The sequence below is a fragment of the Anopheles moucheti genome, chromosome 3 (assembly GCF_943734755.1).
Source record: "Anopheles moucheti chromosome 3, idAnoMoucSN_F20_07, whole genome shotgun sequence".
Classification (NCBI taxonomy): Eukaryota; Metazoa; Arthropoda; class Insecta; order Diptera; family Culicidae; genus Anopheles; species Anopheles moucheti.
The window spans coordinates 45,459,740-45,485,770 of record NC_069141.1 but is presented as its reverse complement, the minus strand read 5'-3'; the positions used below and the strand labels follow the sequence as shown (position 1 = coordinate 45,485,770).

General features: G+C 40.9%; 1 pseudogene; it reads right to left on the bottom strand.

Annotated features, from left to right (window-relative positions):
* Positions 1 to 1,156: 1,156 nt before the first annotated feature.
* On the bottom strand, positions 1,157 to 26,031 carry LOC128303445 (uncharacterized; annotated as a pseudogene).

Genomic DNA, 26,031 nt, shown 5'->3' with positions numbered 1-26,031 from the left:
CAATCTCGTAATTTAATCTTATCCAGTCCGATAGAAACGTTTGGAAGGCTACGCAAAGAACACAAGATCTCGTCAATTACGACGACATAAATGTCAATTGACGACATTTATCGTCAATATTTATTCATTGTCGGAAGTATGCTGTCCTAATTTGGAATGGTACACGTACCGGCAGAAAAATCAAAAATCAAAAACCCAAATCGCAAATAAAAAGGGAAGAATAAAAGTAACGAAAATGGGAAAAGCATGGAAATATACCTTTGCATATAGGATTCACGAGGATTTTCATTAGAATGTGTTATTTCAAGAGAAAATCAATTTTTGCAATACAACTATCTCAATTACCAAACTAAGCATTCGTGATGTTAAACAGACAACCGTTACATCCAAAATAGTTCTATTTAGATCTTGACACTGGTTATCACCAAATAAATAGTTCAGCTTGAACACTTGACCATAATATACACAACACAAGAACAAAACACACGGCCATGTGCGTGCCATTTCCATATCATAATAATTAGTAATGGTTTACTGATAGGGTAGATACCAAACTGGTAAAATCCTAACATTGTCCTAACAACGTTGTCCAACACTCAGAACATATGAAATTCAAACAACACGATCATTTAAAACGTCTCACTATGTAATGTTAAAAAAAATACTACAAAAGGCATAACATTTTGCAGTACACCTAATCATTGGATCTCAAAATAGCTTACCAGAAAAAGAAAGAATAGAAGAATATAAAAATATGATAAGAGAATTAGCGAAAGAAGGAAAAATAATACTAAACAAAGTAAAGATTTTAAGCTTATTAAGACCGTGTTAAACTACATAACCATATAGAAGTGCAAACAAATACTACACACAACAATTGGTCCGTACCTTATAAAGTAGTTAGTAGAGCACTCTATCTCTCTTTGCTAGTGGTGCGATCGAGTACACTATTTCATTATAGGACGATGGGGTGCATTGGTTTATAGAGTGACCCATGATAGCTGACCATGTTCAAGTGGAAATCTGCGGAATCAAGCATCCCGCACGCAATGTCGCAAAAGGGATCAACACCACACCGGCAGTATTAGTTGCGCGGGCTGCATGCGTTAGTGGCAAAACGATAATTAGTACTCTAGATCTACAGCGCGAGTGAGTGTTATGCATCATCTGTGCAATACCATTTAGTATCGGCAGAAGCAGGAATAGCGTTGGTCGGATCCATCGAAACGACAGTCGCTGTTCCATCCGTGAGTGGCTCAGCAACGTGCTGCAGTTGTGTCGATTGTTGTTGTCGGTTAGAATGATTAACATAGACTTTGGATTGTTTGCCGCTGTAAGCGTTTGTTTCACCGGTGGAATCGGCAGACTGCAGGGTTTTCGATTTAGTAAGCGCGATGTGGGTCGGGATCGTTTTGGCGATCCCGCGGGAATTATTATCGATCGGTTCCAGGATCGTTTCGCTGGGCGTTTGCGCAGCCGGCTCGCAAGTAACGGGATGCGCTTGGTTGGGATTGTTAGTAGATGGGTCGGGAAGATGATGTGTCGGTTCGCCCGTGGTGGCACTCGTGTTGATAGAGTTAGCGTTACTATTCAATTCATTACTACTAATGGAGCCGGATTTTGGCAGGTTTACAAGATTAAAGTTACCCGCAGAATCCATATAATCGTAAGACGGTGAACCATTGCTACTGCTAGCATGGGGATCACCGTTGCCGCTGTTAGTATAGGACGTACCCCACATGAGAACGGTCTGGCGCTGTGGTTCGCTGTGACGGCTCGGCGACGACGATGCCGATGACTTTGCGCTACCCAGTTTGTGTTCCTCCGATCCATCACCGTTCCGCAGGCGGTGCGATGGATGCGAATGGTGATGCACATGCGCATGGAGCTGCTGCATATCCGTATGGTGCTGCACTGCGTGATGGTGTGAAGTTTGTTGCTGATGATGGTGGTGAGTATGGTGGTGGTGCGCTGGCTGATGGTGAGTACCGGGATGATGATGGTGTTGCTGTGAGTTTTGCGCTCCATGATGCTGTGACTGGTTGCCATGGTGAGCGTGACGATCGATCGTATCTTTGGTCGGTGTGGCGTTACCATCGACGGTACAGCAAGGATCGACCAGCTCCTCGGATGAGTGCGGGGAAACACTTTTGCCCTGCTGGCACGAGCCTTTGGGGACATGAGGGGATCGCGGGTCGGCTCCGGGAGCAGCGGCAAACCCACTGACAAGATAGGTGGCTTCGCCCGAGCCACATCCACCACCGGGCGTTTCCGGTTGCTGTGACGATTCGTTACTGGCCGGGTGCGATTGGCCCGACTCGCTGCCAACACCGTAACTCTTTGTCCCCTCATGCCACCGCATGGTGTCCTCTTTAGTGATTCCATAACTGTCGTACGGAATAAGCCCGTTAGTAGGAACAAAGGTGGATGCACTAGTGCTGGTATGATACTCGGGATAGTAGCCACTTACACCTTGCAGCCGATACTGGTGGAAAAGATTATCGGGCATCGGGTAAAAGTTCGACGAGTGAACCGGACCGGCCATGTACACGTTGTCCGGTGCCGAACCGGGGAAATGGGCTGCCGGCGAATAAACGCTGTTGATGCTGTTCGAATAGGCAGCCGCAGCCACTGCAGCAGCCGCTGCCGCCGTACCGGGCGGTCCACCAGGGATGTAATCCACGACTGAGACACTGGGAGAAACCTGTGGGATGCGATAGAATAATAAGTTTTTTTTGTGTAGCAGAGTTTAATAGATTAGCAAACACGCTTCCGTCACTGTTTCTACGTGAACAATCGATTAATATAAGCTTACTTCCATAACGTATCATGTACATTACGTGACAAAATGATCAAAAATGGCTCTTTCGAGTGACTTGAAAGAGGATATCAATTATCATGGTCTGGCCTTTTAAGCATTCGTGAATTGACACACACCGTACATCTCGCTTGTTTTCGTGTGCTCGTACCTGTTCGGCGGCGCATTGGTTGGGCAGTTTACGCTTATGGCGACAGGTGGAGAGAAAATCGCGCAGCTGTGTTTTATAACGCCGGTTGGCACGTTGTTGGGAGGTCGTCGGTGAGCTTGGTGCACTGCTGTTGTTAGAGCTAACGATCAGCTGATCCGATTCAAAGTAGGTCGAAGAGATGCCCGCATCCAGATAGCTTACCTATCGCACGTGTTAATGTGCCCCGGGAAAAGAGTAGATTTAACATACAGTAATGAACTCATCATGGCCAAAACGAACATACTTTAAAATCCATCGTCCGCTTGCCTAGCAGATCTCGACCTTCCTCCTCCATCAGCTGACGGTGGGTGCAGATAACGAAGTCGGGCTTGGAGTTTTTATACACCAACCTAGAGCTTGTTTGCAGCCACTGCCAAGCACCGTCCTTCTTCTGATAGCGATACGCAATCATACCGGAGGCTCCTGTTTTCAGCACTGAAATGTTAAAATAATGCCACGTAAAACCCGCCCGTATCGAACGCTACACTGCAGCACACTCACATTCCTGATGAGCACTTGCCACGTACGCCAAATCATCATAGTGCACCAGATCGTATCCACCCATGTTTGCTAGTTCCGAATCCGAATAGCCGAGTGTGTTTTTGCCTCTGAAAAAGTAAAGCGTTCAGGATAGCTTTGGATGCCGATCTCCACAATATCATCAGTTTGCTTGATTCATACTTGTGATCCATGGACACAAGCGAAAAGTCTAGCTTATGTTTCGATTTAAACATATTCTCCTTGGGTGGAATCTCGAGCAGACTAGGTGGTCCAAACGGTGTGCAGAATGCAAACAACGCCAATGGTGGCTCCTCGTTCTTTTTATTCTGTCCGTGTAATATCTTCACTCGTCCTCGTATGTCCAAGCGCTGAATATTGTGGATTTGAAGTTTAAACCATTAGAGAGAAAAAAACTATCTTTACAGCATTGGAAAGGAGTAATGCGTACCAAAAAGCCGGAAGTATTGTCGAGCAGACAGCGAAACCGGACGGTAAAGCTTCGTTCCAACAGTTTGTCCTTTTCCGGTACCAGTGCTTCGGAGAGTTGAATGCCGGAGAGATCGGCCGGTAGAAAGGAGTTCCACAGCAGTTGCTTCTGCAGCTCCTCGCGATCTTCTGAATGTACCAGCTCGTATACGGATTGGTGTATGATATCAGACTGAGTGTGAAGAGCAAATTAAATACGGTCAATGGAATGTCCGACATCTCAATGTAATTAAGGACTATGAAATGAAGATTTTCTTTCGTTAAATTACCTGATGAAATCCAAGATAGCTTTCAATGGTGTGTGTTGCGAAAAATACTTCCCCCTCACAAGTAAGAATCATAATAAATCCGTTCAATGCCTAGAAAGAGGGTAAAAACAAACACAATTCTATTATTCAATACGAAGATTCAACTTCTGTTATTTTTTTCGGCAAAAGATATATTTTTATTTAACTTCTATTATGACGGCAATGCCGTATTTTCAGCAAAAGGTATATATAGAATTCTTTTCCAATGTTTCTGTTGCATGATATTAGTTGCACTAAAGTGCGGAGTGTTGACAAATATGTCCATATTTGTTGTTTTGAAACCATCAATGTTACCAATCAATAACATTTCGCTAGATATAATGTACAGGATAAACCATTTAAGAATTCATCCCTAACTTCGAAAACAGTTGCAGTTGCACAATAAAACAAAACAGAAAAAACAACATAAGAAACCATTCCATCATTTAGCAACGTGAGTGCGCGTGTGTTTACACAAAATCGCGGAATTTTATAAATGAAGGAGCTTTACCTTCGCCTTGGCTGTTAACGCTTTGGTAGAAATGAGTTTCCAATCAAATGTGCTATTAAATAACGATTACTCAGAAGTCGGCAAGATACTGTGTGAAGCATTATAATGTGGCATCACCACATGTTTCTTCACTATTCCCCTTTTGCATTGGGCTGATATTTCTTTAATTACAGTACGAAGAGTTAACTCGCCTTCGCCGGAAGCGGTACTGTCGGATGGTGCGAACGGGTTAGCTGGCTGGTCCGCCGCAAGTCTTCCTCCGACTGCTATCATAATTATGATGGTCAGCATCTCCAGTTTCTCTAGTTTGGCGCTTGAATGAACCACTCCATCCACTCACATGAATGAAGCCATGGGACAAACTTTCTACGGATGCGCCAAACAGATACCGATTTGTGCATTGAGACTCAGCTAATGATTAATTGTGAAATGTCTTATATTTTGACCTTTTGTAGCCATTTTCCGTTGCTTTAGTGATGTTATTTTAAGACGTGTACTTTGACGATGTAAAAATGTTATTAGAAAACTAATTTTATTTCTTCATGCAAAACAACATATCGCTGGAGGATCGTTAGGATGGAACGAAAGTGATCGTCTGTGATACATACCTGTAAAAACATATCGCTGTCGACAATGAAACTGTGATCGTAGGAGGTAAAATCTCGTGCGCGATAGCTTTCGTCGGAAGCAGAGTGAGGCACCAGTCCATTTTCGCCCTTTTCTTTGTGCATCACAACTGCAAGAAATAAGCACATAGTACATTAAAAACATGAATGGTTTCAATAACTTAAAAGCTTAGGAAATTAATCATTTCATCAGTGAAAACGTTTTTTCAAATAAGTTGTTCCAAACCTATAAAATCATCTATCTTTTCTATAAAGCTATTTTCCTTGAAGTTATTCGCTTTTATTTCAAGCAGTAATATATAGTGGTCACGAGTTTTCAAATTTACTTTAGAACAAACTAAATAATCCTAATCCTAATGAAATATTGGTAATTTAAAAATGTAGTGATTATAAGCTTGAAGATTAGTTTCTGATACGTCAATAATAGTCAAAGAAAACCAGAATTGTCATGCCAAAGATCCGGATATCCGGAGATGCAGTCTCACAAAGCAGACACCGAAGCAATGATTGCTGTCTAACAAACATCAGTCGGTTCAATGTGTTTCACATTAACCGTGGAAGAATAATGTTAAATACCTAGGAATTATGAGAGATAAGAGAATTGCATTTATACAGCACCTAAAGATCAAAATGATTATTATTTTATTTACATGAAATCCTAATGGAACATAAAAAAAACAAACAAATGTTCTTCACTGCTTTGATAAGACCTATCTGAACATATGCTTCCCCAGTGGAGATAAATTGTGCCAAAACTTCCAAGAGGCAAAGTCCAAAAATGCTAACAAAAGTCTTTCAAAGCCATACTAAATGTCTCACCATGCCATAGGACGCATTCAATTCGCGAAGACTGTAAGATAAACATTATCCGACAATATCTAACGAAACTAACTTTTGAATTACAACTCTAGGAACACAATGAACTCCAATTGATGACCTGATATAACATTAAAGAGAATATCCTCACCCACATTCCCATGTCACAAGGTAAATTCCTTATTACTATTAAAAAAAATGGCACCTTATCTCTAATAGAATAGCTAAACATTGATTTTAATATATAATGAGCTGCATAACGATAAATTGGGCAGATTAAGATTAGCATAAGGGCTAGATTACAGCATTGAATAGGGTTAAGCTTAGACTCATATTGCTGATTTTTTTATATCAATTTTTCCCTGGACAACTCTTATCAAAACACCTAAACTAATAACTAAAACGAACATCGAAGCTGAAATGTTTATTGAAATAATATTAAAAAAACAGCGTGGAACCCGTTACAAAATTATCAAAAATTGTATACTGCACTAAATAATCATCATAATAATCCCAAATGAGGATTTGTATCTAACCTGAATACCTCATTTTTTTTATTTAAATAAAGTCTTTCTAAAAATGAGACCGCACGGTCCGAGATGGTGTCATGGTTCACTTAACGTGGTACTGTTTTTTAGGTCATATACATTGATAACAAAAGCGGAACTCCTTTAGCTGCTCAAATTTACAAATCATACACATGCACAAACGAACCCCTATTCCCGACGCAATTTTTTCACATGAATGCCAATTTAGGATAGGTATTAAACTGGGAGATCGTAGATACGTAAATTTGATTTACAACTGATGCATAATGGTACACTACATACTACCGCACTGCAGAAACCCTTAACCCTTCTTGTTAGGTTATCAATACAGAGCATTAGTAACGGTGTTGCATTTGCTTTACAAACAATCTTACCTTGGAAATAGCTTTTAATCCTCAGGTAGCTGACCGACAGCCGCAGAATGCTTAATCGGTCCAGTTTGCTCAATATGTTCTGCTCGAATGGTAGCAGCGAGGCGAGCAGATCCAGCTCAGCGTTCAGTCGTTCGCGGTGTCGCTTGGAAGGGTTGCTTTTGGTGATGCCTTCTTTCGGAGTTGCCTTGATGCTGTGGAAAGGTAAATATAAACACAAGCCACTTGTAGAATCGTGCTTTTTTTTTAAAGTGTTGTTGTTGCAGGCCTTTTTGTTTTTGCCTGATTTTCGGCTGTTTCGTGTGCCGTTCTTGGATTGACTGCACTGATATACAGCGAAATCAGCGCAACCAAAGTATGTGCTGGCTGAAGGTGTTAAATCGTTCCAACGCGTGAACGAACGATTTAATTCCTTTAGCTTGACTGTGGTTTTGTTGTTGTTCTGCGTGTGTGTGTGTGTGTGTGGGTGTATTTCTTTTGGATAAGGTGTCCCCATTATGTGACGACTGTAGAACGAACGCTTTCCGCCGGTAAGCTGATGGCGATCGTGGTTAGCAGCACCGGTGTCACCTTCGTGTAGAACAGATGTATGAGAGTAATTATCAACTCAAAAGGGAGCATAAAGGTTAGGAGCCGTTCGGTTCAATGCAAAACCGTTGAAAGCCGTACAGACAGTCAATGATCGTGCACTGTGTGCATCGGTTATTTGGCATGTGCGTCAGAATGGTTGTGTGAATTGTGATTGGTATTTAAATCTATTGTAAACCGCATATCATGTACGCACGTCTATGATTTTGGGTTTTTATTGTTAATAATGCTTAATTAGAGAAAATAGTTAGTATTCCGTACGAATGAATTAAAACCCCAAACACTGACAATTACAGTCTCTTCAAAGCAGAAGAAGAAAATTTATTAAAAAAGGAGTTAATTTTACATCCATAAAACGAGCGAATGTCGGAAATTTTGTATCGTGACCGACGCGCTTTTACACACTGTGAGAGAGGGTGCCTCCGTTGCTGCTCGACACAGAGACAAGGTTTTGCCGTATGTTCCAGGGGTAGCGGAACAGAATCAAATACAAGAAATCTTCACCTTTTATTAAGACTAATGGCAAAACAAACTTGCAGTCCCATTTCTTACTACCCGTAATCGGGCGACAGGTCAACCAAATGAAACAGAAGTCCCAGAAAGCAAACCTATATCCATGTCACCGTGCAGATGAAGGCACAGAAACACGTGCACCACCCATGCCCGTGCCCTAGCGGCACTGTCCCCGGTGCAAACGGGAAGGTGGGATTTTATCGGATTGCAATCGAACCCGTCCACGAATCGGACGGACAGTGGTAGAATGTGGTAGCAAGTAAAAATTAAACCAAACGGACTACGAACGCCTTCGAATGCGCTCGGGTTCCGCGAGAAGTTTCCGTTCCGTGTGTAATTCAGAAGACGACAGCCGGGATAGCATTTCCAGGTGGAGGTGTTGAATTAATCATAAGCCAAAAGCAGCATCCACCACAGTTGCAGCAGTAGCAGCAGCAGCAGGATCCGGCAGTGGAAGTGGTTTATTTAAATTTAATTGCCAAAAAGGGCTGAGGGGTTAGGTCTCTTTTAAGCTTTTTGATTTAGCGTCGCTGCCGTTTATGTATGCAAAACATATGCACGGGAGCGGTCGAGAGTGTTTTTGCAGCAGAGCATTTTAAATGGTGACAGATCAATCGAAATTCCACAAATTCTCACTCAATTCGCGAACAAGATAGCACTTTGTTAAGGTCAAATCGCTTCCATGTGCAACCTCCGAAAGCTGCGGGGCAAAAATTAATGCATCAGGTTGCGCCAGACGATAAGATAAGCAGATGCTATGCAGCGAACTCCCGCTGAAGGGTGAAACATTACACATTTGTAGGCTTTCTTACTAATATTTTAAACACAATAATAAAATTCGTTTGTTTCAAAACTCGTTAATATGGGTAAATATTCCGCAACTGTTGTCCGCGCCCCTGCCGTCAGTTACTTTTCCGCACGGTTTGAAATTAATTACTTGGAAGAAAGGCAACTCATTCCCATAACGAAACCCCGGGCTAGCGCAAACCATTGGCAATTATCTTAAAATCATTAGCGTGGCAAAGCTAAGGTGCCGCCGCACTAAGCTTTTGGCATATTTTTATGATTAAATGTCCACGCCATACTGTTTTGCACTTCTCAAAGGCATCCCAGCACCAAACAAACGAATATACCAACGCCAATCAAGCAGCATTGAACGTGGGACGTTCGTGGAAATGTGGAAAAAAGCGAGCACATATATTTAATTTACTTTAAGCATTCGTTATGCTCGTGTGGTTAAAGGGGTGAAATGTTTAATTCATAAACGAACTGTGCGCAAGTGCACAATGACCTGCCTGATGGCCTGACGGTGCATGGGGCGAAGCTGCACAAGCTACAGCTTTCATTGTTGAAACTGAGCCGCTTAATTGAGAAACTGCAATTGCGCACGAACTGCAGCTACATTTCGCTGTTGTGCACTTGATAACTTACCGAACAGTGGCAAGAAGCTGCTATCATTATCCTTCTAGAAGTTTGTGTAGCCTTTTAGGCCGTTATCCTTTATTTCGCTTCGCACAGACACACTGTGTTTGCCTCGTACATATTGGTCCATGATACCGGTGGCACCTGCATTTCATTAGAACTTTAATTGTGCAAAACACTGAGCAGGTGTAAATGGCCATCACTTTGCTGTACAAGATCGTCCACGTGATCGTGATCGAGCAGGCAGTGTTATAACGTCACGATATGAAGCACTATACAGCCGCTTTCGCTAGCACTAGATGGATTTGCTACAGGACAGCATAAGGAAAATATGTCGTTGGTTTGTGTATTATTACCGCACACCGCCATAAGGGCGTTTATACGATGCCGATAGGAAGCCAATAGGAAGGAACCGGCTCCGGTCATCATTTTGCATCCATTTCTGCATTCTAGTCGAAATTAACCTTCCGTACAAACTACACAGCCAGCCGTAAAATTTGGCAGCCACAGCATGTGCATTATTTTCTCCTTTTTGGCCTTGTCGTAGTGACGTTCGATCAGACAAATGTCTGCAATCGAGGGCACAGCAACAGCCTTTCCTCCGCTCGGCAAATGTTCATTGAAACGCATCGAGACCCACATTCGCCGGTGCTGGCAGGGCGCACCAGCTTTCCAGATATCAACCCGTCGTCTTCTGTACAATAAATGACTGAAAAGATAATTATTACAGTAGAACGGCACCTCACGCAGCTGCCGCTTCGCTATGTTCCGAACCAACGTTCGGTTCGGTGAAGAGGATCACCCGGAGGAAAAGAGGAGGAAGAGAAAAAAGCCCTGATGCATATTATTGCAATGGCATGGTATAAGTTTTGTGTTTTGATCGGTTGGTTTTGAACAGAAAGTATGAACGATCGTGTGTTTTGCAAACATTGTACGTGTTTTTCAGTGGTATTAACACAAGAAATTACATGCGGTGTTTCATATCGTACCATAGATGGTCGTAACTCGTAACTCGTAATAATAAAATTCGTAATACGATAAAAGTTTCATACAAAAATATAAAATCTTTATCAACATAAGGCTCTGCAATGAGAAAGTAAATAAACAAAATAAAGCTATGCAAATCTACTCTGCTAATTTAGGATAGGCTAGGCTTCGTTTGAAACTGTTCAGGATTACGGTTTGTAGTTATCCAGATTACTATCAGAGACGGAAGAAGCTTCAATGTTTCAACGTTTCTTAAGTTCTATAATCAACCAACCAATTCTCAGTTCTAAGGTCATGAACCCATTATGTACTAAGGGGACGATATCTGAATGCAAATGACATGAACCTTTGTAATCCATCTAGATCATGTGTCTCCAAACTACGGTCCGCGGGTCGCATGCCTCTCGACAGCCTCTGTGTAAATGGCCGGCAAGTTAATGTGTAAGTGGCCCCCAACTACGGTAGATTCAACCTATGAGATCTATGGACTGAAAAGTTTGGAGACCCCTGATTGAAATCAACAAAAATAGTGAGTTATAGGGCCGCAAATGCTCGTTTGCCTATTGAAAGGAATATTTTTGTAAGCGGTAGGTACTCGATATCAGGGGGTTACCTGCAGAAGAACAAGTTAACGATTACGGTTGCATATCCTTTCATTACGTTACATTGTCATTGTAATAGTCCATACACTACATCCATTCACTATACGCGTAAAACCGATCGGTCCTTCAATGTACAAAACTAACATAAGGACGCTCCGCCTGACGTTACACATTCAAAGATGATGCTACCCGTTTGCATGCCCAATAAAACACGGCAGAAGTGAACCCATGACGCTTGTCATCCGTCCGTTAAATTATGTCCGTCCCACTCGTAAAATTGAGCTGATCGTACAGGATATTTTATCCCCCACACGGGTCGTGCGCTAATCAATACATCAATAAATAACTTTCGCGAATCACGAACTGCATTCTAATGGCCGATTATCACACACACGCAACAACGTATAATTAGTCGTTGAATCAATAAAAACGGGGGGGACGAAGATACAAACACACAACCAAACAAAAAAAAAACGCCCAACTGTGGCGAAGAAAACAAACGAACAAGCGCTCACGTTACGCTACGTGTATGATCGCCAGCCGTTTAACATGTAGCAGCGGGCAACATGTTCAGCGATGAAAATATGATATCCTTTTGATGGCAGCATATTTATGTCTGTTAAAAATCAATTAATAACATATGTTTCAACCATTCCGCCCCCATTCAACGCATCCCAAACCCAAACCGCGTGGAATCTCGAGGGTCAAAGATGCTGAGAATATCCGACAAATCAGCCAGATGATGGTTGGCGATCGTGGCTCGGTTTAATGCATTTACCTTTTGCAGAGGTGAGATGTAACATATATTTGTGTGCCTATGTGTTGCAGCGCTGGCTTGTGCATAGGTGCAAAAGTGTAGAGCAGGATTCTTTCGACAGTAAGCACCCATGTGCCGGTTGTGTAGTTTTGAGATCAGCACGGGAACTGCACCTTTTGACGTGTCGAATGTGTCGGAACCGAGGGGCAATTTTGCAGATCGTTATTGACCACTCTCGTCAGCTGGTGGAGTTCCATTTGTATAATGAGACTGGTGTGTGTTTCCCTCGATTCCCGACCGAACATCCGGTTCACTGGAATGGAACACTGGGCAAAGCTGAGGGGATCTCTTGCTGTCGGTTCCGTTATGCACGGGACGACGCGATGGCGTTTACTTAATTTATTTCCTGCCATTCTCTTTCGCGCACGGACGACGGGGTCGACGGATGGGGTGACTGACCCGTAAGGATAACTTTCTTCATGCGAAGGGAAATGGCTTACGGGGGCTTACCTGTGCTCGGTAGAAGAACGATTTTTCTAACACTAGTCCGACCTGCCGACGGGTACGTACGGGACCTGCACACCCCCCGGCTGCAGAGCACTCCTTTTTGCTTCACCTCGTTAACGCGTTCGTGTCCACCGGCCCATATCTTATCCTGTGCCCCGGATCTAATATTCATTTAGAACTTGAACCTTACAACCGGTTGCAACCGGTGTGCGGGAGGGTGAAGTCTTCCGAAAAGGATATTGCACTATTTGCGTGTATTTTTATTGCTATGAAACCATGATTAGGGAAAAACAATGGAAAACTGGGCAAAAGCTTACCGGCAAGGGCTCGCGGCTATACCCTGACTGCGTGTTTTTTTTCTGTTTTGTTCTGTTCTGCTTTGTTGAAGGTCCATAGAACACGCGTCCTTCAGCGGATCCCTCCCGTGCTTATCCTTTAGTGATCTCGGGAATACTGTGCGTCACATACATTTCCTCTATTTCACAATGCCGAGGGGAACCGAAAACAGCCAGTGGAAAGTATCTGCCCAGAATGGTTACACCTTCAAAACCACCGCCCATACTAGGGGGCAAGATACCACAGATACCAGTGAAACGCACAAAACAAAGGTTATGAGTCACGCGCGTATTTAATAACTCACACCGGCCGCCTGACGCAGTTCCGCAGTCGCGCGTCGACTTCACCGGCACTCAGAAAGGGCGTTCAAAACACTGTTGCTAGGACCGAAACTCCTCGCACCGCCACAGAAGCATATGTTTCGAGCCTGGCTCGATTCACATCGGCAGTAATGTGGCCCCGCCACAGAACGTTATGTTTGGTATTTTTTGTGCTTTTTTGGGTTTGTTTTGCTTTGTGGTTTACAGGACGACGGGGAAATTTTACTCCCAGGACCTAATCAGGTGACCGTAGGTAACAAAAGGTAATAGAACGAATGTAACCAAAGGGGGCGATTGTTCCGCATCATCGAAAAGGGAAACAGAATCGAAAACAGCAAGCCATATCCTTGACGGATGTTGAAACCACCGATCATTTGATATCAACTAAATCGTACCGGCACCGAAAGGGACGCGATTCAATTGGTTTGTATCAATCGCTAAAAACAACAAAAGTGCTCAGACAATTGAACGTCTACATATCAATAGGCGGAAAATGATACCCATTAAAGTTAGATAGGTCGATAGATACTCGCAATGCTCCTTGGTGAGGAGGTCGCTATGGACGCCCAGTAGCTTTGCGGTCAGGGCATGTAACATACGTTAACAGTGGTGAACAATGAAAAGTGAAATGACGCAAAACGAACCTCGAGGATGGGCTGTTTCACCTTACCGTCGATTGTTTGACTCACGTGACTTCGATTTAAAAAGGAAACATTAGAAATGAACGGCATCCGCTTCTACTTGTACCGTGTCCCCAAGGTGTAGTTACGGATCCATTATTCGGAAATGGTTCGCATGCTCAAGTTGTTGTCATTTAATGATTAATCATAACAACAGCACGACACACTTTGCTCATCAATGGACAATGCTGATGATTGTTCTAAAATATTTCCCAAACACACCAAACAATACAAGCATATATGGACAAATATTTGATGTACTTGATTTCCTATACTATATCTCATTACTGTAATTGCCCCATTAACATGACTTAGTTTACTTTAAATAAAGCTAAACAATTTTTAAATTCATTTTCACCTATTTTGGGTCAAAGGCCAGCACCGACAACAACAAAGATGCTGACTCTTACGCGCTAGAGTGTTGGCTGCCAACCGGTCTTTCTACAGTCAGTGTAAACTACTCTACTCAGCACACCTGTCGCGACGAACGGAACTGAGACTAGATAGAACTACATAGAAGACTCGACATGTTCCGGTGGGTTGGTAACGTAATGAGAGTGTCACCGGACGACCCAGCCCGTATAGTCGTATTCGGTATTCCACATGGACAGAGCAGAGGTTCGGTAGGTCCAAATTGAGATGGAATGATCGTGTTGAAACGTGTACCAGAAAGACCCCGGGTAAATAATGGGTAGACTGGTGCAACAGAATTCTTGGACTGAATTAAGGTTTAGGATAAACCACAAGATAAACGAGAATTTTAATAAAGCAAATAATCACGCTAGTACACCACTAATTTGTTTCATTGCCTCTGCAATTGTCACATGATAGTACGCACGGTTTCAACTGAAGTGCACTATGTATGCACTATGTATGTACTATTTAACACTGGAAATCAACATTCCATTCGCATGATCTTCAGCAGAAGAATACTTTGGTTGAACACCGTTATCCGACGATCGGTAACTCAGCATGATAAATGTTTCCTTCCTTAAAAGGAATCCTTAAAAGATAATACACACGTAACAGTGCTCCACTTGAAAGTATAAACGTTCTGTTAAATCAAAGGTAATTTAAGGATAGTCAAATGGGGACTGTCGTGACAGGTATATGAGTGTTTTACTAAACGTCAATTACATATGCAGTAAAAACTCGAAATGGATTCGAATGAAAGTCGCTTTAGAGGTCAAACTTATAATTTTTTTTCGATCTTAAGATATCGATAAAAGTTCGCCTCTTCAATCACATTCGATATATTCTCTCCTTGAATTTGCATAATCTTCTTAGATTTGGGCGCTTGGAAAACTTCTATTTTCTCTCGTGCCCTGCTGCAATACCCTTCCGCAGTAATTATTTCCTGCACTTCATCCAGTTATGTCCTTGTCATCCACGACTTGGATGGGATTTCGCGGGAATTGGTTTCCGACACTTCTGGGCTCTCATTGCATCCATACGATGTTTGATGCCAAATGTTTGTACACAGTGTACATAGGTGTACATAGTGTCGAATGTAGGCTATGTTTATTAGTGATTTGGAAATAATTATTACTGATGCGCGCTCACTTCTTTCACTTATCCCCCTACATGTTCCTTTCCCGTACGACTCAAATGATTCGTTTGTAAGTAGCTTTGTCAATTCAACAGTCTGTACCACTGCATCAACTTTCACTCTTCACTAGCATCCTTCCGTTCCTACTCAATGCAATCCTTTTCCTTCGTTATCATTTAATATGAGGGTATGTTAATTCAGTATCTAAACTAGAATTAAGATAAGAGCACATAATCGTATCGAAACGTATCGTTGAAATGGTCAAAAAACTTATACGGTGATTTCATGGCACGACGCGCGGGTACAGGACTATTTAAAAGTTCATCAAATCTTTTGCGTGACACCTGCTTATGAAAGCAGCAGAGTCGGGATAACACTTTTTAAACCATGATCCGATTCGTCGCAATTCTTGAAGGTAATTACATTTTCCTTTTCGTTATTCCTAAGACACACAAGGGCCTACTTCGGAAATATAATGTAATATTAGTTGTTAATTATTATTTCCTTGAAGGAGTGCGGACCTCATGCTTATAGATAGTGTTCAGGGTCAAGTAGATCTCATAATCTTTCAAGACCCTGGAAAGAATATATACTCCAGCACCTTCTGGCGCTCCTCCTGGGTGACTATCTGAGGTTCAACTTACAAACAAAGGTCTACATAGCAAAGGTCATCATCCTTGTCGATAATTTGATCGTTCTTCAGAACGAAGAATATATTATAAAAGCGGAATGTTCAGAAGATGCGATAGATTTCACGATGTAATACTGTTGTTGGACAGTATTCGTAGTAGCTCTTACTAATTAACAAAAAAAACGTTATCAAATTTGTCTGTTGACAGTAATATCGTTGCAAAAGAGTCATAACAGGATGCTACCATCATAACAGGATTCGTAAGTTGCTGGCATAGAGTTGGTATAACAAATCACTAATGACTAAATAACTACAAGCAGATCTGTTTTTGGCACCGTATTTCAACTACGATGAGATGTGTTTTGGAACATATGTTGTGCGAATGATTAAATTTACATTATTATCACTGCGACCGTTTTATCTCAATGTCTCATACTATTTCTATGGAACATAAGTCTTTTTTGACCACCGTTTGGAGAAGGAAATGTCTTCAAACGAATGTGAATTGTACAATAGATTAAGTTACTCTTAGTTGTAAGCAATACGGCCTGGCCGTCTCTGAATAAATAAAAAAAAAAAAAAAGTCTTTTTTGAGAGTAGAAAATCTGCCACTTTGGTTCTAAATGCCATACGCATACATTATAGTCATTTGTTATAAGTATTGTAGCTAGAAGCCTTAAGATACAGAAGAGTCAAATGCCAAAAAGAATCTGACATGATGATGATAATGATAATAACAAAAAGAAACCCATTTTTCGCGAAGAAACCAATTAGATGAAATGTTCAAATAAAGTGAGTTGACAATTTAACGACCTTCCCAACGATAAGTATTTGATGATGTGTTATAGAATGCGATATGAATAATGATGCAATCGTAGAAAATGACCAAATTGGTGTAGAACTTAGGAAGTTTCTCCACGAAAATGAATTAGAAGCATCCAAATAAGTTTGAAAGTGCGCAAAAAAAAACCTTCCTTCCCAGACACGTCACGACACGCCAATACGTCTTATTATTAGTTATTTCAAACTTTTCCAAACCAACATCTGCCACAGTTAGCACACTCGTTCTCATATTTGCCGTTGCAAACATTTTATTCCAGCATTGATCAACTTCTCTTACGATCGCTATTGTTCTAGGCAAAAATGCATGCAAAAGCTGAGCCCCCAAGCACGCCACTATCGGTAGCTACTTAAAAGCACCGAGCATCTTAGTGCTGTGGCCCTGTCCTGAATCATGCACACGTACAATCATATACACTCATCGTTTCGTTTCAGAGGATCGCGTGCATCATATGCCGCTTGCGTTTACTATTGTTAGCGTTGAATAAAAAAAAATGAATTCCCTTCGTCGGCGACCATTGAAAACTTTAACTACCTTGATGCACCTTCCCAACCGGAGCAATATATAAATATATAAATATGCGAAAAGAATAAACGCAAAGTTAAGGTATTAGATTATTTAATTTATCTGGTTTATTGCATGTATAATAAAGACACATGAAACCGCGACAGAGAGAGAAATTATTAAAATGAATAATGTAAATCAATATGTTGTTGTGTTTGTGTAGTTAGGATATTAGTAATGTAACAAAACTGTAACAATAAATGCAACTAGATTAGCATTGCGCTGCGGACCAATCGAATTGATGGCCTACCAAACAAGAAACAAATGAGAGCAAACAAAAAAAAACGTTACGATGTTTGCCTAACTAATGCAGCATTCCGTCGCGCGGTGTGGGGTTGCCATCGGCCAGTGTTGCTGCACAGTAGTGGTTTAATTTATGTTAACGAAACAATCAACCCCGGTTGCAACTTGCAGCGGGACGCGAAAGGACGAAAAGGTAGCTAAAACAGCAAAAAATACAATGCCACCAAGAACAAATAAACAAATTATAATGAATCGTCCACCTAGGAATCCAGAATCCCGAATCCGAACACGGTGTTGATGATGCACGCTCGGGCCATGGAACCCACGGAACGTACCTGCAGACACTGGGAGCTACACGATCGTACCGAGCGATGGCTCGATCATGTTCATTGCTGCGCGGCCCAGAAGCAAGAACAACCCCGTTTCTCCCCGTGCCTCAGCTTCCCTTTACCCCCTTTACCGGAAGGGGTGGGAAGAAAGTGGGAAGAAATTAAACAAACAACATCCCCCATTATTGCTCCACGATATCCCGGAGCTCATGATAAACGGGTTTGTGTTTAGTAACATTTTATTCCAGTAGTAAAACTTTTGCAACAGAAATTGGGATTTTCGCATCATCCCCGCATCGTACCGAAATCCGCGCGCGTTCCACAGTGAACGACGAAATCAAGGCAGAGCATAAAATTTGACTTGTCATGGGTACACGCGAGATCGCAATATGCTTGCGGTGTGTGGTGTGCGAGCTGCTCTAGCTCCCCGGCGCGTGAGGTATCCTAAGAGGCGAATATTAAAATTTTTATCCAACAGGCCACATGCATGTTACATTGGCCACAGCACGCCTGCATGTGCGCAGAGCTCGTGCATGAGTTACCCGTCCGTCTATCGGTTTGCAAATTATTCGCCGCAAAAATTGAAGGCAACGAACAAGAGCAACAACGGAAATATATTTATATATTGTTAGCACAAGCGTATCGATGCGGCGCTCCAGGGTTCTGATAGTCGTCCGAGTTGATGCAATGCGAGAATGAAGCTTACAAACAAATGCAAAAAATCCCAAAAGGTGTAGTGTGATCGGTGGAGAGATGGTGCACCGATCGGCTCGGTTTGTTTTGAGGGAGAAGAAATTTTTGTTTCGGTAGTTTTCGTTGCCGTTTTTATTCGTACTGCTGCTGCCGGTGAACATGCTGCACGAGACATATTTATTGCGGCGGGGTGCAGACTGGTACAAGCGATAGTGTCTGTGAAGCTAAATAACAAATTGTTTTAACACTTGTTGTGTAGTTCAACTACAATCGACAAGTAGAACAGAAAGCAAGACATTAAAGTTTAATTTTGCTTTTGGATGATAAACAGCGTTGTATCTGCCTATCTTATGCTACTATAATACACAATTAGCTGTAAATGATAGCTGCATTCCATCTCGATATTCGGTAAAAGATGTTTAAATTTCTTGTTATAATATACTGATATAATAACGCGATAATATAGGTTATAAGTAGAGGTAATGTGCGGCTACTGCTGGTCGTTCATCTTGGAGTATTCTGAGACCTTTTTGAAGATTGCTAGTTTATGCGACCGGTTCATGCACCAGTTAACATCATCCTCGGCCTGAGTGCAAATCTCCACTGGCCCGAAGTTCTATACGCTTATTGAACTATTTAATTTAAGCAATTTTAGTAAGGAAAGGCTTGTTGGTGTAACAATCTACTAGGTCATGCCTGGCCTACTAGACTTATTTTACCACTTAGCCGGACAGTCCTTGCTACGGGGGATTGATCCGGAAGAACGGTGAAGACATCATGCCACCGGGCCGCCCCTTGAAATCTGCTGAGTAAATCATAACATTTTTAATCCAACGGCAATATTTTGTTTTGATTTTTCTTGGTTTTTTTCTTGTTAATTTTTGTACAGCATTAAAATGCATACAACATCCTTCATTTACTTCATCTATACCTCTACAACACATATCTTGATTTAGATATTCGAAAACCATTACTGTAAATAGCCACATACCGAAATTTGATTAATGACATAAAGCCATCTTTTTTAATGTCTTAATTGATATACGCTTTGTGCCACTTTTTTATTGGGGCTAGAGCAAGGTTTTAATAAGGTTTTAGTGTAGTATGAGATTTAGAGTGCCTTAGAGTCTCTAAAGTTACTCGAATATGATTTATTTATCTTAAATTTGTTTAGCCTAATCATGTGATGAACAAATTTCAATTTCAATTTATTTGTTTGTCTCATCAGGTTAAACGAAGAACAGGGGCTCAACTTAAACTAATGTTACTAGACTTATGCTATTCTAATAAAAAAGGAAAGCCCAATCTAAGCGAAAGGAAATAGGAAAAAGGACTTATCTCTCCATCATTGCAATGCCGACTTTTATTACGTAGCTAATCTAGTATTACGGTCCTAATAGGATTTTGTACAGAAATGCTATAAGTTATGCTTTATTATCACATTTGGATCAGCCAGAGTATGTCGAAGCAAGTCTCTGCTTTAGACGATGAGATTGAACGACTCTGCCATGTAATCAGGTGCAATATTCTTCAATATTATACTACACCAATTATAACTAATATGTTGATATGTTGATAGGACGCAAAGCATTAGGCAAATCAAGTGTTATAGAATCAATTATACGAATCAGAAGTGCAACGCGACGGACAAGAGAATAGTTACCTTGTTACCAACCTACAATGTGCGGTGTCAACTATTAGGCCTGGGAACACTGGAGCATCGGCGGCAAAAACATCATCCTACTTTTATAGCAGGACCACCTTTAAGAACCATTGACAATCCTTATTTGCAGAGCCATGATCACTCGAATAAACTCGATTTTAAAAAGTTTTTGTCCTCGTTTAAAGAAGTGTTACGCTCTTCTTACCAAGTCTCAAATAAATGTTAAAAACAAGTCATGTTGTTTTTGAAGACGTCTTTGGCGTCCTCGTGAAGACGTCTTTGGCGGACGATTAATAAATATTAATAATAACAATAATAATAACAATAAACAGTACCAAACAGAAAGACAGTCGCAAAAGTACGAAGTTTCCCACATTCACGATCAATTATTAACCACAACATCATACATAGGTTTGAAAAATGTAGATCACTTTTGCGACTATCTTCTTTAGATAGCCGGTATTTTGCGGAATATCTTCTTTATCTGGCTCTTTTTTTTCGGAATATCTGGCTTTATTATGTTTCCATAACATTCTCAATATATTATATTGGCGTGATATTGTACTTTGAATATGATTACTAGTACGTTTGACTGGAATCCATTCTCCAATCTTTTCCGACGCTCCGAAATACCCCCTTATCTTTATCATTAAATTCTCCATTTCTAAATCATAGTTTCACACTTTCTCGATATGTATATATATATTTTTTTAATTAAAATTTTTTTTTGGAAACTTTTTGGTTATAGCCAAATTACGTCCAGTTTGGCTTGATGATACCTTAAATACCTGAATTATTCGATTTTTTTATGATAAGCTCAAATCGGTTTGTTCAGCTACACAGTTATTTGAGTTATTCGATAATATAAAATTTGTTACTTCTAAAAATTCTCTTCAACATCATAACCATTTCTTAAAGTTACAAATATTTACCATTAGGGAAGCGACGATAATAAAATGAAAGTTTAGGATTCCATGTAAGACTTTGGATAAAATTTTTCATTTATGATTAAGAACAGCATTATACTGTAAGAAAACATTATACTGTTTAAGTTTTAAAACATTCTCCACCGTAAAGCATATCACAATCGTTCGTTGTGTCACGGTAATGCGAAATACCATAATGCAAAACAAACCGAACTATTTGAATTGAATAAAAAAAATCCCCATCACATCAAACCCCATGTTTATTGTGGTAATTGGTACATCGTACCACTCTCACATCCCTTTTCCTCGCTCGCTCGATCACATGGTAACGATTTAAAAGGGAACAAATGAATTGATTGCATTGAAAATATTATATCACTATGAAATATTACGCAAATGCAGTCATGATTAACCTGTTACGGGGCGCATATTATTCGAACGAATGAGATATTATAAATTGAGTTTTCAATTTAGTATTTACTTTTCCCACAGCCAAAACCAACACCTACCGTTTTCGCCAGAAGGACACACAGCGCACACATGATCGCAACATTTCTGCTGCGTTGCACTTGTGTTCGCGCACCCGGCGGGAAGAATATAAAAACAGGGGAGAAAATCTCAGACACAACAACTAAACCGCCCCATAACCGGTTATCGATCGATCAATTGAGGGGCCCTAAAGGTAAGCATAATAAAGAAGCATCTGACAAACTAACGTGGCTGAGAGAGGGTGCATTACCGGCATTCTGGCCGGGCAAAGTGTTGCCCTGCAACAGCAGTTAATGGATAACAACAGGGACCTGCCGGTATGCTGAGTTCCGTTTAAATAGGTGCTATATTTTAACGGTTGAAGAAGGAAACCATTAAACACTGAGTGTTTTGGTAACATTCAAGAAAGCCCTTTCGATTGAGTAATTTTGCAGCGAATTCCAGCGAAGAATAGATGTAGTGTATTTTAAATCTTATTTACCTCACATTGCAGGAAATTCCCATCTGCCACCTTTCTATACAAATACTTTCAGTTCTTTTAATTGCGCACAAGGGCACAATGTGCTTCCTATTACGAGCACCAATCTACGCTCGAAGCAATGAGTGGGCGTAAGATGGACTATCTTACTAAACTCAGAAAATGACCAGCGCAGCGGTAAGGCAAAAGTCGCAACCGAAAGGGTCAAAGGATTTAAAATCCGATCGATACGGAAAGCACAACAATAAATGTGCAACACACTGCTGCACTGGGAAAGGCGCATCCTGATAAAGCACACTCTAGACACAGCGTCAGACGCAAGCCTTCGTCTGATGATTGGTCGGTGGAAAGTATATGGTGCTAAACACGTCGCCAAAGCCGACACCCCAAGAGTTTACCTTCACCTTGCTGCTTGGCACGGAACTTGCTTCCTGATATCGTAAACGATCAGTTGCGAAAAATAAACGGTGCCTTTTTTGTTGTTGGCTTCTTTCTGTTTTGACGAGTTTCGGCAAACATCCTCGCGCACAAATGGTATGGGTTTATGTGCACTTGTAATTTATCATCTATTATTAATCGCTCGACCACGTTCGATACGAACGAACGAACGAACGCCACCCCCGGGGATTGCGGACATTGCGGGAGTTGAAGAATGGTAAGCGGCGAGTGTGATTTCACATCTACCAGCAGAAAAAAACACCAACAAAACCAACTATTGATAAGTTTTGCTGCAAGCCAATGTACTGTTTATTTTGTGTTCATTAGATGTGAAGATATCCGCGAATCGCGTAATTGACGTTTGGCTCCAGTTCACCGAGGTTGAGAAACGAAACTTATCGTAAAGGTCAAGAAGGAAATCTGTTTTAATAACGGTTTTGTTAACGGCAAATTTAGAATACAGCTACAATGGAACAACATTATAATACAGAAGTGAAGTTCATCGAATGGAATACAAGTGAAACTAAACTGGTGAAGCGGTTTGCTTCAGATCCTTGAAGCAGAGTATTAATTACTGTATATAAGATCGTACAAGTCTTAAGAAAAGCAACGTACATTTAATAAGCTACAGCATCATACTACTATCTACAAGGCGCATGGTTAATGACTCACTTCACTTAGACTTAGAGCCTGACTGGCAACTGACTGACATAGACAAATAGGCTAAATTTTACGGAAACGACTATATTAACACGTTTCAATTTGGACCACTGGTATGGATTGAATGCGAAGGAGCCGCCGCAATGACGAGGTGTGCGATCTGTACCAAGAACTCATTAGCGAACAGCAAATTAGACTCGCCAGGCTCTGGTAGTGTTATAAAATAAATACCGGAGCTCGTAAAGGTGATCCATATAAAAATTGAGATGTTGTGATAACGTTGATGTGTTCGCCCCTCTGGCGACTGACTATGAAGCGGTAGTATCGTCGAATAAGTAAATTAGCGTAAAGAGCTTGCTAGAGGACCACAAATCGCTCAACATAAAGGTTGTGTTTTCCATCAGCCATCGTTCGGTACGATTTGGGATACTAAATGGCGCTCCGGCGTGATATAGCATTAATGTTTTGATGCCCAGTGTAGTTGTTCTTCTCCAATGCAAGAATTTCTGAATATCCCAAAAACCGAGATGCACTGTGATTTAAGCTTCAGTATATATCTTAACATCAGGCTTAATGAAAACTTTCGCCATTTTCGAGCCGTTGGACACCAAGAAAAAGTGAGTGAATTGTGATAAAGGTCACGAAAAGCAATTCTCCGCCTGCTAGGCGTGAAATTTCGATTTTCAAAAGATCCCCTTTGTTCATCGGTTGCCATGATCATGATGACAGAAACTTAAGCTAGCCTTTTTGCTAGAGACTTTGACTACAAACAATTATGCCATCACCCTAGCACCCTATTCGCTGCTAAATATTCTAAGATGGCGCCGAAAGATCTCCTAGGCGAAAAATGCATGGCTAAGGTTAACCAAAAATTGAAATTTTATAATAATCCCATTTGTACTGCTGCACGCTGCAGAGTGCGTAAACTGGCCAGATGTAATATATAAAAATTAATTGATCCAGGGGTCAAGCACGTTACGGCACCGGTTTTTAGACTATTGCCACCACATGACCAATTGAAGTTTAATGGGTCATTAACCATGGACAATAATAAAAAATAGGACAAGAAGATTAAAAAAAAACTATTTAATTTAAACATTGATTTGTATTGAAAAAATGATGCTAAATGTTTCAAATAAATGAAACTGAATTTAATGTTTATGTTAATCGTATGATTTGTCTTCCTCGCGGTTCCTATTTGACAAATAGAGGATATTAAATCGGAAAATGGCACATCTAATAACCAGGTTATGACTGCTATGGTCTAGTAAGTCGCAACGACTTACTCGACCATAATTCGGAAAAGAAAGAGAGATTTTGTAATGATCGGTCCTGCACAGTTCTACAAAAGAATGAGTTAAAATAGCGATTGCATGGATTGCATGCTAGTTGGACAGGCATGGAAAATGCGCAGTTTACCTGTTCATTCACCATGCAACCATTCAAATCACAGATATCCATGATTATCAAAGACAGATCTCAAAAAGGTTGTACAACAGTTGTAGGGCCAAAGCGATAAAAAAAAAGTAAGCTTACAGATGAATAAGTTGTACTTGTGATCTCAGTTACAGTTTAAAGAATGATTGCTAAATACGCAATTGACCTCTACGACGTTATCATTATTGCGTCATTGCACTATCATTAAAATTGTACTTTTTTGTAGCTGGTCAGGCATTGTTTTTGAACGTTTTGTCATCCACGATCGCTGGCAATATTGCATTTACCTTAGAAGGATCAAACGTACAGGTCGAAAGGTTGGCAAACTGGAACAAGGACTCGTTTCAATATGGGTAGTTTTTAACCAGTGCAGTGTTTGCTACTCAGCATCAGTAAAACAGGTCTACAATGAGTTTGACAATGCGTTGTATCCTTTATAAAATATGGATAATATAAAAGAAAATTCCACACAGCCGTGGTGCACATTTACGTTGATTAACACAACATCGAAAAACACGGTCAAATATCGGTCTCATTGTCAAAAACGCATTCTTCCATTTTTTAGACGCGTTTTTGTGCGACGTGCTTTCGAGTAAGTTGTCCATTTACTAAGAAACCGGAATTACCAACAGTGGCGCAAATGTTTGCAAAAAACGCAACTTAGCTTATTCCAAGAATCGTTTCATCCGTACATCTTCGATACAACAAAAACAGAAGAAGCAACAAAAAAATACACACACAAAAGCCCCGGCAGTCATTACGGTTGCAGTGGAAATTTGCATAAATGATCGTCAATTTTGCAGCTTCGAAAATTGTTGCCTAAAATAGGGCAAACATTCGGACCAGCAATAATTGTATGGTTTGCTTAGGTACAGCGAATCAGGGTTGCAGCAGAAAGTTCATCATCGCCATGGCGATAACACTTTTTTACTTGCACCTGCGCAAAAAAAGGCACGGGAACTAGAAACTTGCGATTTGACGCAACAAGAAGTTATGATTTATTGCAATAAAACTGCAAAAAACTCCAATCGATGTTTTTAATTTAAAGTCGTTTATGGATTAAACTTATGGATTAAATAAATATTTGGTAACTTGAAATGTTGAATAGTGACTACACACTCATACTAATAATTAGATGTTTCATTCAATTTTTTAACTTAAATACCTTTTGCCATTTCGGCGCCTCCGTTTGGTGGCATAAACTGTTCCCAGCTGACTCATTTT